This window comes from Oncorhynchus gorbuscha, unplaced genomic scaffold (assembly GCF_021184085.1).
Source record: "Oncorhynchus gorbuscha isolate QuinsamMale2020 ecotype Even-year unplaced genomic scaffold, OgorEven_v1.0 Un_scaffold_8852, whole genome shotgun sequence".
In the NCBI taxonomy this organism is placed as follows: domain Eukaryota; kingdom Metazoa; phylum Chordata; class Actinopteri; order Salmoniformes; family Salmonidae; genus Oncorhynchus; species Oncorhynchus gorbuscha.
Window position 1 is genome coordinate 1 of NW_025745658.1, and position 13,859 is coordinate 13,859.

The following is a 13,859-nucleotide window of genomic DNA, read 5'->3' on the forward strand; positions in this document are numbered from 1 at the left end:
TGAACAGCTTCAGCAGCACCTGGGAAGGGGACAGAGGAGAGTTATTTTCTACAGTAACTGAACAGCTTCAGCAGCACCTGGGAAGGGACAGAGGAGAGTTATTTTCTACAGTAACTGAACAGCTTCAGCAGCACCTGGGCAGGGACAGAGGAGAGTTATTTTCTACAGTAACTGAACAGCTTCAGCAGCACCTGGGAAGGGGACAGGAGAGAGTTATTTTCTACAGTAACTGAACAGATTCAGCAGCACCTGGGAAGGGGACAGAGGAGAGTTATTTTCTACAGTAAATGGGGAAATTCTGAAATATGTCTAAAAAAACACTATCGTTGTACTGACATGACTGAGGCAACAAAAAAAAAGTATGTTTTTCTCCCCAATTTTCATAGTATCCAATTATTAGTAGTTCCTATCTTGTCTCATCTACAACTTCCGTACGGGCTCGGGAGAGACGAAGGTTGAATGACTCATGCGTCCTCCGAAACACAACCCAACCAAGCCGCACTGCTTCTTAACACAGCACGCATCCAACCCGGAAGCCAGCCGCACCAATATGTCGGAGGAAACACCGTACACCTGGCAACCTTGGTCAGTGTGCACTGCGCCCGGCCCGCCACAGGAGTCGCTGGTGCGCAATGAGACAAGAATATCCCTACCGACCAAGTCCTCCCTAACCCGGACGACACTATGTCAATTGTGCGTCGCCCCACGGACCTCCCGCCGGTCGCGGCCGGTTACGACAGAGCCTGGGCGCGAACCCAGAGTCTCTGGTGGCACAGTTGGCGCTGCAGTACAGCGCCCTTAACCACTGAGCCACCCGGGAGGCCTGAGGCAAATTTTTAATGGAAATTTGTCAAATGTAAAAATAAAATAAAAACATCTGAAACCCTAACTATTGAAATAGTATTGTAAATAATCCCACAGCAATTGTAAATGTTGTCAATGACTTGTTACTGCCATTATTAAATGTTATGTATAATAATGGTAATAACTATAGTCTGACCAATGTAAATATTATATAATAACTAGTCTGACTCCAATGTAAATATTATATAATAACTAGTCTGACTCCAATGTAAATATTATATAATAATGGTAATAACTAGTCTGACTACAATGTAAATATTATATAATAACTAGTCTGACTCCAATGTAAATATTATATAATAATGGTAATAACTAGTCTGACTACAATGTAAATATTATATAATAACTAGTCTGACTCCAATGTAAATATTATATAATAATGGTAATAACTAGTCTCTGACTACAATGTAAATATTATATAATAACTAGTCTGACTCCAATGTAAATATTATATAATAATGGTAATAACTAGTCTCTGACTACAATGTAAATATTATATAATAATGGTAATAACTAGCCTCTGACTACAATGTAAATATTATATAATAATGGTAATAACTAGTCTGACTACAATGTAAATATTATATAATAATGGTAATAACTAGTCTGACTACAATGTAAATATTATATAATAACTAGTCTGACTCCAATGTAAATATTATATAATAATGGTAATAACTAGTCTCTGACTACAATGTAAATATTATAATAACTAGTCTGACTCAATGTAAATATATATAATAATGGTAATAACTAGTCTCTGACTACAATGTAAATATTATATAATAATGGTAATAACTAGCCTCTGACTACAATGTAAATATTATATAATAATGGTAATAACTAGTCTCTGACTACAATGTAATTATTATATAATAATGGTAATAACTAGTCTCTGACTACAATGTAAATGTTTGCATTTCCTGAAACTATATAATGAACTAGAACCAATATATAATGTAGTATTCTGTTCCATGTCCTACTCACAGTGAGCAGGTGTCTTCCCTGTTTGAAGTCCTGATGCCAGACAGTCTGCTGAGCATACACTCCAGCCCCCACACTGAGCCATCACTCCTGCCATCTTATACACCTCCTCCTCATCCTCCTCTTCATCTGTGGTAGAGTCCAGAGATCGATGAACTCTTCAGTAGCGTCTCCAAGGAGACCCCTCATACGATATATGATCCTCATGGGCTCTCCTGACAGACAAAAAAAAAAAACCCAAGGTTAACAACACACTTCACAAACAAGCCTAAACAACCTCAATCGTTGTTTGAAAAATACAGTTGGAAAATAAAATAGTGAAGAGTTTGTCACCTCGTTGGTAGGGCACCACACCTTCTTGTAAACCTCGGCCACAGGCAGGTCCAAACTTATGATCTTATTGTTCACCAGAAGCTATGATAAAACAAATAGAGAGGAGACGATTAGAAACGAGGCGGGAGAACCATCTCCTGCTTGTGTTTTACAGCAGCAACCCCAACAGCACAGGACAGCAATCTCCCAAACAGCACAGCAAACGTGACTATGTGCAAGAATAAACAGTGTCTTGGACAACAACAAAACAACCAGTTGGCACAGTGTTGTAGCTACAGGAGAAATCTATGGTTTCCTACCTCCATGCCACTGTCGCCTCGAGCAGGGCCACCAGGTCACAGTCTGACAGATCTTGTTCTTGATGTCCCTCATCAGGGGTCCGACAATCTGGCTCGTTGTTGCTGTGACGATTGGCCAGGCATACGGCCTTGCAGGAAGTCTCTTGCTGAGGATCCTTCTCCAGGGTAAAGAACTCTGTCATCTCGTTTTCCTCCTGGAGAGGGGAGGAAGAGGAGGAGAGAAGTTAGAGGGGGAGAAGAGGAGAAGGAAGAGGAGGAGAGAAGTTAGAGGAGGGAGGAGGAGAGAAGTTAGAGGGGGAGGAAGAGCAGGAGGAGTGAGGAGGTGAGGAGGGGGAGGAAGAGCAGGGAGGGGAGGAGGAAGAGGAGGAGATTCAGTTACGCCATGCAATGCATTCCTAGAAACACAAAGGTTATCAATTATCTTTCTGTGATTCCTTTGCGTCCTCTTTCCTGCTTCCCATCTCTTCGCTTTCTTCTCAACTGTATTAGAGAAGGTCCAAGGTCCCCTTCCCTCAAACCTCTCCAATGCGTTTTGAGAAAGAGGCAAGGAAAGAGCACGCAAGGAATCAAGGAAAGAGGAATTGAACCATAGACTTGAGTTAGAGCAGGAACAGAGAAGAAGCCGTTTACCGGGTAGATGATGCTGCAGAGTCTCTCAAAGATGAACACCGGTGTTCTGTAGTCATCCAGGTCGTATCTCTTGGCTGTCTCAATACACACAGCCATGAAGGCCTTGGTCTCAGACTCGGTCCCTAGAGAATGGAAAGAAAGCACTGGCTTTATACCTGTGGTCACGTCCTCCAGCATGTCCTCCTGGGTCTATATTAACTAGCTTTATACCTGTGGTCACGTCCTCCAGCATGTCCTCCTGGGTCTATATTAACTAGCTTTATACCTGTGGTCATGTCCTCCAGCATGTCCTCCTGGGTCTATATTAACTAGCTTTATACCTGTGGTCACGTCCTCCAGCATGTCCTCCTGGGTCTATATTAACTAGCTTTATACCTGTGGTCACGTCCTCCAGCATGTCCTCCTGGGTCTATATTAACTAGCTTTATACCTGTGGTCACGTCCTCCAGCATGTCCTCCTGGGTCTATATTAACTAGCTTTATACCTGTGGTCACGTCCTCCAGCATGTCCTCCTGGGTCTATATTAACTAGCTTTATACCTGTGGTCATGTCCTCCAGCATGTCCTCCTGGGTCTATATTAACTAGCTTTATACCTGTGGTCATGTCCTCCAGCATGTCCTCCTGGGTCTATATTAACTAGCTTTATACCTGTGGTCACGTCCTCCAGCATGTCCTCCTGGGTCTATATTAACTAGCTTTATACCTGTGGTCATGTCCTCCAGCATGTCCTCCTGGGTCTATATTAACTAGCTTTATACCTGTGGTCATGTCCTCCAGCATGTCCTCCTGGGTCTATATTAACTAGCTTTATACCTGTGGTCACGTCCTCCAGCATGTCCTCCTGGGTCTATATTAACTAGCTTTATACCTGTGGTCACGTCCCAGCATGTCCTCCTGGGTCTATATTAACTAGCTTGTACCTGTGGTCACGTCTCTTCCAGCATGTCTCCTGGGTCTATATTAACTAGCTTTATACCTGTAATATCATCCTCCAGCATGTCCTCCTGGGTCTATATTACAACTTTCAGCTTTATCTGTGGTCATCACGTCTCTCCAGCATGTCCTCCTGGGTCTAGCATAACTAGCTTTATACCTGTGGTCATGTCCTCCAGCATGTCCTCCTCTGGGTCTATATTAACTAGCTTTATACCTGTGGTCATGTCTCTCCAAAGACAACCCTCCTGGGTCTATATTAACTAGCTTTATACCTGTGGTCATGTCCTCCAGCATGTCCTCCTGGGTCTATATTAACTAGCTTTATACCTGTGGTCATGTCCTCCAGCATGTCCTCCTGGGTCTATATTAACTAGCTTTATACCTGTGGTCATGTCCTCCAGCATGTCCCTCCTGGGCTCATATTAACTAGCTTTATACCTGTGGTCATGTCCTCCCAGCATGTCCTCCTGGGTCTATATTAACTAGCTTTATACCTGTGGTCATGTCCTCCAGCATGTCCTCCTGGGTCTATATTAACTAGCTTTATACCTGTGGTCATGTCCTCCAGCATGTCCTCCTGGGTCTATATTAACTAGCTTTATACCTGTGGTCATGTCCTCCAGCATGTCCTCCTGGGTCTATATTAACTAGCTTTATACCTGTGGTCATGTCCTCCAGCATGTCCTCCTGGGTCTATTAACTAGCTTTATACCTGTGGTCATGTCCTCCAGCACCTGTGGTCATGTCTCCTGGGTCTATATTAACTAGCTTTATACCTGTGGTCATGCCCCTCCCAGCATGTCCTCCTGGGTCTATATTAACTAGCTTTATACCTGTGGTCATGTCCTCCAGCATGTCCTCCTGGGTAACTAGCTTTATGCCTTAACTAGTCCTCCTGGATTATATTATACGCCCTGTGGTCACGTCTCCAGCATGTCCTCCTGGGTCTATATTAACTAGCTTTATACCTGTGGTCACGTCCTCCAGCATGTCCTCCTGGGTCTATATTAACTAGCTTTATACCTGTGGTCACGTCCTCCAGCATGTCCTCCTGGGTCTATATTAACTAGCTTTATACCTGTGGTCATGTCCTCCAGCATCTCCAGCAGCATGTACTCCCTGGGTCTATATTAACTAGCTTTATACCTGGGTCATGTCCTCAGCATCTCCAGCAGCATGTCCTCCTGGGTCTATATATTAACTAGCTTTATACCTGTGGTCACGTCCTCCAGCATGTCCTCCTGGGTCTATATTAACTAGCTTTTGCCTGTGGTCATGTCCCTCCAGCATGTCCTCCTGGGTCCATATTAACTAGCTTTATACCTGTGGTCACGTCCTCCAGCATGTCCTCCTGGGTCTATATTAACTAGCTTTATACCTGTGGTCATGTCCCTCCAGCATGTCCTCCTGGGTCTATATTAACTAGCTTTTATACCTGTGGTCATGTCCTCCAGCATGTCCTCCTGGGTCTATATTAACTAGCTTTATACCTGTGGTCATGTCCTCCAGCATGTCCTCCTGGGTCTATATTAACTAGTTTCTTTATACCTGTGGTCATGTCCTCCAGCATGTCCCTCCTGGGTCTATATTAACTAGCTTTATACCTGTGGTCATGTCCTCCAGCATGTCCTCCTGGGTCTATATTAACTAGTTTTTATACCTGTGGTCATGTCCTCCAGCATGTCCTCCTGGGTCTATATTAACTAGCTTTATACCTGTGGTCATGTCCTCCAGCATGTCCTCCTGGGTCTATATTAACCAGCTTTATACCTGTGGTCATGTCCTCCAGCATGTCCTCCTGGGTCTATATTAACTAGCTTTATACCTGTGGTCATGTCCTCCAGCATGTCCTCCTGGGTCTATATTAACTAGCTTTATACCTGTGGTCATGTCCTCAGCATGTCCTCCTGGGTCTATATTAACTAGCTTTATACCTGTGGTCATGTCCTCCAGCATGTCCTCCTGGGTCTATATTAACTAGCTTTTATACCTGTGGTCATGTCCTCCAGCATGTCCCTCCTGGGTCTATATTAACTAGCTTTATACCTGTGGTCATGTCCTCCAGCATGTCCTCCTGGGTCTATATTAACTAGCTTTATACCTGTGGTCATGTCCCCAGCATGTCCCCCTCCTGGGTCTATATTAACTAGCTTTATACCTGTGGTCCCGTCCTCCAGCATGTCCTCCTGGGTCTATTAACTAGCTTTATACCTGTGGTCACGTCCTCCAGCATGTCCTCCTGGGTCTATATTAACTAGCTTTATACCTGTAGTCCCGTCCTCCAGCATGTCCTCCTGGGTCTATATTAACTAGCTTTATACCTGTGGTCATGTCCTCAGCATCCCAGCAGCATACTCCTGGGTCTATATATTAACTAGCTTTATACCTGTGGTCATGTCCTCAGCATCTCCAGCAGCATGTCCTCCTGGGTCTATATATTAACTAGCTTTATACCTGTGGTCACGTCCTCCAGCATGTCCTCCTGTCTATATATTAACTAGCTTTATACCTGTGGTCATGTCCTCCAGCATCTCCAGCAGCATGTCCTGGGTCCGTCGATGAGCTTGGTCCTCTGCACCACTAGTTTCCTGAGACACAGGTGCAGTCGCCGTTCAGCACCGTGCCCACCAGAGCGACTCTTAAAGTGACGCTTGATGGACTCCACCTCCACAAGGACGACAGTAGGCCTAGAAGACACGCACGGGGGATCATATTAACAAGGACGACAGTAAGCCTAGAAGACACGGGGGATCATATTAACAAAGGACGACAGTAGGCCTAGAAGACACGCACGGGGGATCATATTAACAAAGGACTTACAGTAGGCCTAGAAGACACGCACGGGGATCATATTAACAAGGACGACAGTAGGCCTAGAAGACACGCACGGGGGATCATATTAACAAAGGACGATAGTAGGCCTAGAAGACACGCACGGGGATCATATTAACAAAGGACGACAGTAAGCCTAGAAGACACGCACGGGGATCATATTAACAAAGGGACGACAGTAGATTTCCAGAAGACACGCACGGGGATAGGTAATCATATTAACATATCATCAAAGCTTATCGGTTTTTTTTCATCATTCTAGCAAAACAAAGTATCCGTATTAGATAAATATCTTGGTGAATCGACTAAAGCCAAGGTACACTACATGACCAAAGTATGTGGACACCTGCTCTTCAAACATCTCATTACAAAATCACAGGCATTAATATGGAGTTCTTCCCCCCTCTTGCTGCTATAACAGCCTCCAGTCTTCTGGAAGGTTTTTTCCACTAGATGTTGGGACATTGCTGCTATAACAGCCTCCACTCTTCTGGGAAGGCTTTCCACTAGATGTTGGAACATTCCTGCTATAACGACCTCCCACTCTTCTGGAAGGCTTTCCACTAGATGTTGGGACATTGCTGCTATAACAGCCTCCACTCTTCTGGGAAGGCTTTCCACTAGATGATGGAACATTGCTGCTATAACAGCCTCCACTCTTCTGGGAAGGCTTTCCACTAGATGTTGGAACATTGCTGCTATAACAGCCTCCACTCTTCTGGGAAGGCTTTCCACTAGATGATGGAACATTGCTGCTATAACAGCCTCCACTCTTCTGGGAAGGCTTTCCACCAGATGATGAAACATTGCTGCTATAACAGCCTCTACTCTTCTGGAAGGCTTTCCACTAGATGCTGGAACATTTCTGCAGGGATTTGCTTCCATTCAGCCACGAGCATTAGTGATGTTGGGCGATTAGCGCTGGTTCGCAGTTGGCATTCCAATTCATCCCAAAGCTGTTCGATGAGGTTGAGGTCAGGCTCTGTGCAGGCCAGTCAAGTTCTTCCACACCGATCTCAACAAATCATTTCTATATGGACTTTGCTTTGCAAAGGGGCATTGTCATGCTGAAACAGGAAAGGCCTTCCCCAAACTGTTGCCACAAAGTTGGAAGCACAGAATTGTCTATAATGTCATTGTATACTGTAACGTTAAGATGACTCTTCACTGGAACTAAGGGGCCTAGACCGAACAATGAAAAACAGCCCCAGACCATTATTCCTCCTCCTCCACCAAACTTTAGTTGGCACTATGCATTGGGGCAGGTAGCATTCTCCTGGCATCCGCCAAACCCAGATTCGTCTGTCGGACTGCCAGATGGTGAAGCCGTGAATCATTACTCAGAGAAGGCGTTTCCATTGCTCCAGAGTCCAATGGCGGAGAGTTTTACACCACTCCAGCCGACGCTGGCATGCACGGTGATCTTAGACTTGTGTGCGTCTGCTCCGCCATGGAAACCCATTTCTCACGCTCTTTCTAACAAAAGTACTTTGCGCTGAAGTTGCTTCCAGAGGCAGTTTGGAACTCGGTAGTGAGTGTTGCAACGAAGGACAGATATATTTTTTAACGCGCTACAGCACTCAGCAGTCCGTTCTGTGAGCTTGTGTGATCTACCACTTCCACGGCTGAGCCGTTGTTGCTCCTAGACGTTTCCACTTCACAACCAACAGCACTTAGTTAACCGGGGAAGCTCTAGCAGGGCACAAATGTCATATCAAATGAAATTTTATTGGTCACATACACATGGTTAGCAGATGTTAATGCGAGTGTAGCGAAATGCTTGTTTGACGAACTGACTGGTTGGAAAGGTGGCATCCTATGACGGGGTGCCACGTTGAAAGTCACTGAGCTCTTCAGTAAGGCCATTCTACTGCCAATGTGCTCAATTTAAAAACACCTGTCACCAACGGCACCAATAGCTGAATGCACTCATTTGAAGGGGTGTCCACATACTGCTGTAATATATAGTGTAAGTGGAAAGTCATGGTGATGTTTTATTTGAGTCAACTCTCCCTTTAAGACCAGTTAATACATAAGCGCCTTGGGTTTAGGTGAATGAACAGCGTCACATACCAGTCAAGCTCTTGAGGGCGTATCCCTGCTGCAGGTCTGTGCTGAGCGTGGGCCTCTTCCCAGAGCCAACAGGTTGGCTATTTCCTTGGTGATGAGGTTTCCATGTAGGGCAGGACTCCTCGGGCAGCCAGTACACCTTCCATTGAGGAGGCTTGATGAGCTTCTGGTACAGACCCAGATACTCAGCTGCACATTCCCTCGCGATGCTCAACTCATCCAGGTAACTGAGGGACAAACACACAGTGATGCTCAACTCATCCAGGTAACTGAAGGACAAACACACAGTGATGCTCAACTCTCCAGGTAACTGAGGGACAAACACACAGTGATGCCCAACTCATCCAGGTAACTGAGGGACAAACACACAGTGATGCTCAACTCCTCCAGGTAACTGAGGGACAAACACACAGTGATGCTCAAACTCCTCCAGGTAACTGAGGGACAAACACACAGCGATGCTCAACTCATCCAGGTAACTGAGGGACAAACACACAGCGCGATGCTCATCTCATCCAGGTAACTGAGGGACAAACACACAGCGATGCTCAACTCCATCCACGTAACTGAGGGACAAACACAGCGATGCTCAACTCATCCAGGTAACTTATGGGACAAACACACAGCGATGCTCAACCATCCAGGTAACTGAGGGACAAAACACAGCGATGCTCAACTCATCCAGGTAATTGAGGGACAAACACACAGCGATGCTCAACTCATCCAGGTAACTGAGGGACAAACAAATAGCATGTTAACTCATCCAGCTGTTTGACAAAAGCCAGGATATTAGCTCAAAAGGTAAGTAATTGATGGCAAATTTCACTGCAGATGCTCAACTGGTCCAGCTAACTGGCAAACACAGTGATGCCTAACACCCAGTGTTAACTGAGGGACCAACTTAACTGATACTAACTCTCAGGTCACATTGATGACCATGATCCTCTAGATCATTTCCCATCGTGTCAATTTGAAAGTTGAAACATACATCCATAATATACACATATTTTTTTTAAACAGTATATATATATATATTTTTATTTTTTTTTTTAAAAATATTTCACTGTGCAGATATAGTTTTTTTTTACAGTATATATAAATAACTGATACTATATACATTTTGAAACAGTATATATATGAAAATGTATGCACACATGACCGTTTTTTAAACAGCATATATTTTTATATATATTATATTTTATTTTTTAAACAGTATATATATATATTTTTTTTTTAAACAGTATATATATATATATATTTTTTTTTTAAACAGTATATATATATATATATTTTAAACAGTGCTACCTTTCCCAACCTGAAGACGGCCTCTTACCTGGTAAGCAGGTCCAGCACCTGCTGCTTGCGGCTGGGGATGGAGGTGAGGGCCTCAACGATGGTACAGGCTGCCTGCCGCCTGCCTGGGTGGCTGGGGTGAACAGCACCTGGGAGACAGAGGAGATAACAGTAAAACAATTAAAGCATGGAAGTGAAAAATGCTATAATTTTTAATTAAAAATAAAATAGGTGCTATGAGTCCATACACCAGCTACATGAACCTCAGTCCCTTGTTGTCTCATTGAAAGGTGCAGCGTATCATTTTAATTATTATTTAAAAAAATATATATTTTTAAAACTTTTTCCATTCAATTTCAAATGTAAAAGCGGAGTGGTGTAGTGCTGCCTGAGAGGTTGGTAAATAGTCTAATCCTAAACGCTGCCCGGCCAAGGAAAAGAACCCTAGTGTGAAACTATGACAAACAGTGACGTAGACTTTGAACGAGCTAAAATGGTCGATCCCATATTGGTCTTTTTACAGCCGAGCTGTATGGTACCAGTTAGCTAATAGTAGGCCTACGATTTAAATAGATAAATGAGACTGGGAACGGCGTCAGAAATTCACAGATTTCAGATTATTTTCATTGTGTTTTCTCTCTCCAGGTTTCACTTTTTTGTGTTGTTGTTGAGAAGAAAACAACAACATTGGATGTTGTAAATCCACAACAATGGTTACACCACATCTGGAGACCACAAAATATAAGAAATCTTTATTTTTGAGTGCACTAACCCTTTAATTCAACTGCACAGGTACCTAGGCACTGTTGTTGTTGGAGTTTGCAAATCAAAATGGCCACTGGATTGAGGCAAAGAATCATGATATAATTTTTTCCAGGTAGACTACTTTGTAGCTCCTTAACATTTAATAGAGGAGGTTTTCGAAATGCCTTTTCCATCGACCAGTAGACGCATTAGGCCTGTTATTAGCGTCACTATTTCTCCCTGTTACTTAAATGTTTGAAAACGCAGACGTTTACTTCAAATCAGATCAAATGTATTTATAAAGCCCTTCGCCCTTCTTACATCAGCTGCTGTCTCAAAGTGCTGTACAGAAACCCAGCCTAAAACCCCAAACAGCAAGCAATGCAGGTGTAGAAGCAAGGTGGCTAGGAAAAACTCCGTAGAAAGGCAGGAACCTAGGAAGAAACCTAGAGAGGAACCAGGCTATGAGGGGTGGCCAGTCCTCTTCTGGCTGTGCCGGGTGGAGATTAGAAACCTAGAGAGGAACCAGGCTATGAGGGGTGGCCAGTCCTCTTCTGGCTGTGCCGGGTGGAGATTAGAAACCTAGAGAGGAACCAGGCTATGAGGGGTGGCCAGTCCTCTTCTGGCTGTGCCGGGTGGAGATTAGAAACCTATAGAGAGGAACCAGGCTATGTGGGTGGCCAGTCCTCTTCTGGCTGTGCTGTATCATAGAGGCATGTCTTACCTTATTTAAAAAGTAGCCTATAGCCAAAATCCTACCATAGAAAACGTGAAGGACATTTTTATTTTAGAAAGACATCATGTGCTCTCTCCTGTTGTACTAGTTTTCAAATCAACTTCCCCCACCCCATTGTCTAGCTGCCAGACATTCTTTTTTGTCATATAGCAACCAACGATAGTTGTTGCATCTAGATTCTCCTCGGTCTAAATTCTTAACAAATATTTCCATCTCTGTCCATGAAACTGCTAGCATGTTTCAGAACTGTGTTTTCCCCAAATCACATTTTGGAACATTTCGCGAAAGGCCTACCCGGCCGTTTTCACTCTCTGTGCTTAAAATATGAATAAATAATCATCAACATTAAAAACATTAAAACATTATGTCCTCCACGACACAACTTTGATACACATCGTGGGGATTAAGTACAGGATATTTTATACACTTTATTTAACTAGGCAGGTCAGTTAAGAACAAATTCTTACTTTACAATGACGGCCTAGGAACAGTGGGGGTAACTGGTCTAGGAACAGTGGGGTAACTGGTCTAGGAACAGTGGGTTAACTGGCCTAGGAACAGTGGGTTAACTGGCCTAGGAACAGTGGGTTAACTGGCCTAGGAACAGTGGGTTAACTGAACAGTGGGTTAACTGAACAGTGGGTTAACTGGCCTAGGAACAGTGGGTTAACTGAACAGTGGTTAACTGGCCTAGAACAGTGGGTTAACTGGCCTAGGAACAGGGGTTAACTGGCCTAGGAACAGTGGGTTAACTGGTCTAGAACAGTGGGGTTAACTGGTCTAGGAACAGTGGGTTAACTGGCCTAGGAACAGTGGGTTAACTGGCCTAGGAACAGTGGGTTAACTGGCCTAGGAACAGTGGGTTAACTGGTCTAGGAACAGTGGGTTAACTGGTCTAGGAACAGTGGGTTAACTGGTCTAGGAACAGTGGGTTAACTGGCCTAGGAACAGTGGGTTAACTGGCCTAGGAACAGTGGGTTAACTGGCCTAGGAACAGTGGGTTAACTGGCCTAGGAACAGTGGGTTAACTGGTCTAGGAACAGTGGGTTAACTGGTCTAGGAACAGTGGGTTAACTGGCCTAGGAACAGTGGGTTAACTGGTCTAGGAACAGTGGGTTAACTGGCCTAGGAACAGTGGGTTAACTGGCCTAGGAACAGTGGGTTAACTGGCCTAGGAACAGTGTGTTAACTGGTCTAGGAACAGTGTGTTAACTGGTCTAGGAACAGTGGGTTAACTGGTCTAGGAACAGTGGGTTAACTGGTCTAGGAACAGTGGGTTAACTGGCCTAGGAACAGTGGGTTAACTGGCCTAGGAACAGTGGGTTAACTGGCCTAGGAACAGTGGGTTAACTGGTCTAGGAACAGTGGGTTAACTGGTCTAGGAACAGTGGGTTAACTGGTCTAGGAACAGTGGGTTAACTGGCCTAGGAACAGTGGGTTAACTGGCCTAGGAACAGTGGGTTAACTGGCCTAGGAACAGTGGGTTAACTGGCCTAGGAACAGTGGGTTAACTGGCCTAGGAACAGTGGGTTAACTGGCCTAGGAACAGTGTGTTAACTGGCCTAGGAACAGTGGGTTAACTGGCCTAGGAACAGTGGGTTAACTGCCTGTTCAGGGGCAGAACGACAGATTTGTACCTTGTCAGCTCGGTTGCTTTCGGTTGCTAGTCCAACGCTCTAACCACTAGGCTACTAGGCTACCCTGCCGCCCCGTTCTGCTGTAAGAGCAGGGGAGTATCCTTACCTGTCTGAGCCAATTGTTGTGTCCCAGTTTGAGGAGCCGAGGGAACAGACCCTCGGAGCGTGACCTCATGAACTGTTTCCACTTCCACACATACTTCTCCATCAGGTAACGCCTCCGCACCTCGGCCTTGTTCTGGGGCTTGGACGCCGTCTCCTGGCCTGGTGGACAAACGTTACAGACATTGTTTAAAGGGATAGTTCCTCCGAGTTCCGTAATCAAATGTATTTGCTTCAGCAATAACACTACTGTTCCTTCTGTGGACATATCACATGTTACTTTTCACTAGATGCTACTGATTTTAAACCATCTATCTATCTATCTACCTACCCACCTACCCCCACCCACCCACCCACCCACCTACCCACCCACCCACCCACCCACCCACCCACCCAC

The 13,859-nt window shown here is 44.6% G+C and overlaps 1 pseudogene; it reads right to left on the reverse strand.

Moving 5' to 3' along the window:
• Positions 1 to 109: 109 nt before the first annotated feature.
• On the reverse strand, positions 110 to 13,624 carry LOC124019385 (annotated as a pseudogene).
• Between the last annotated feature and the right edge of the window lie 235 nt (positions 13,625 to 13,859).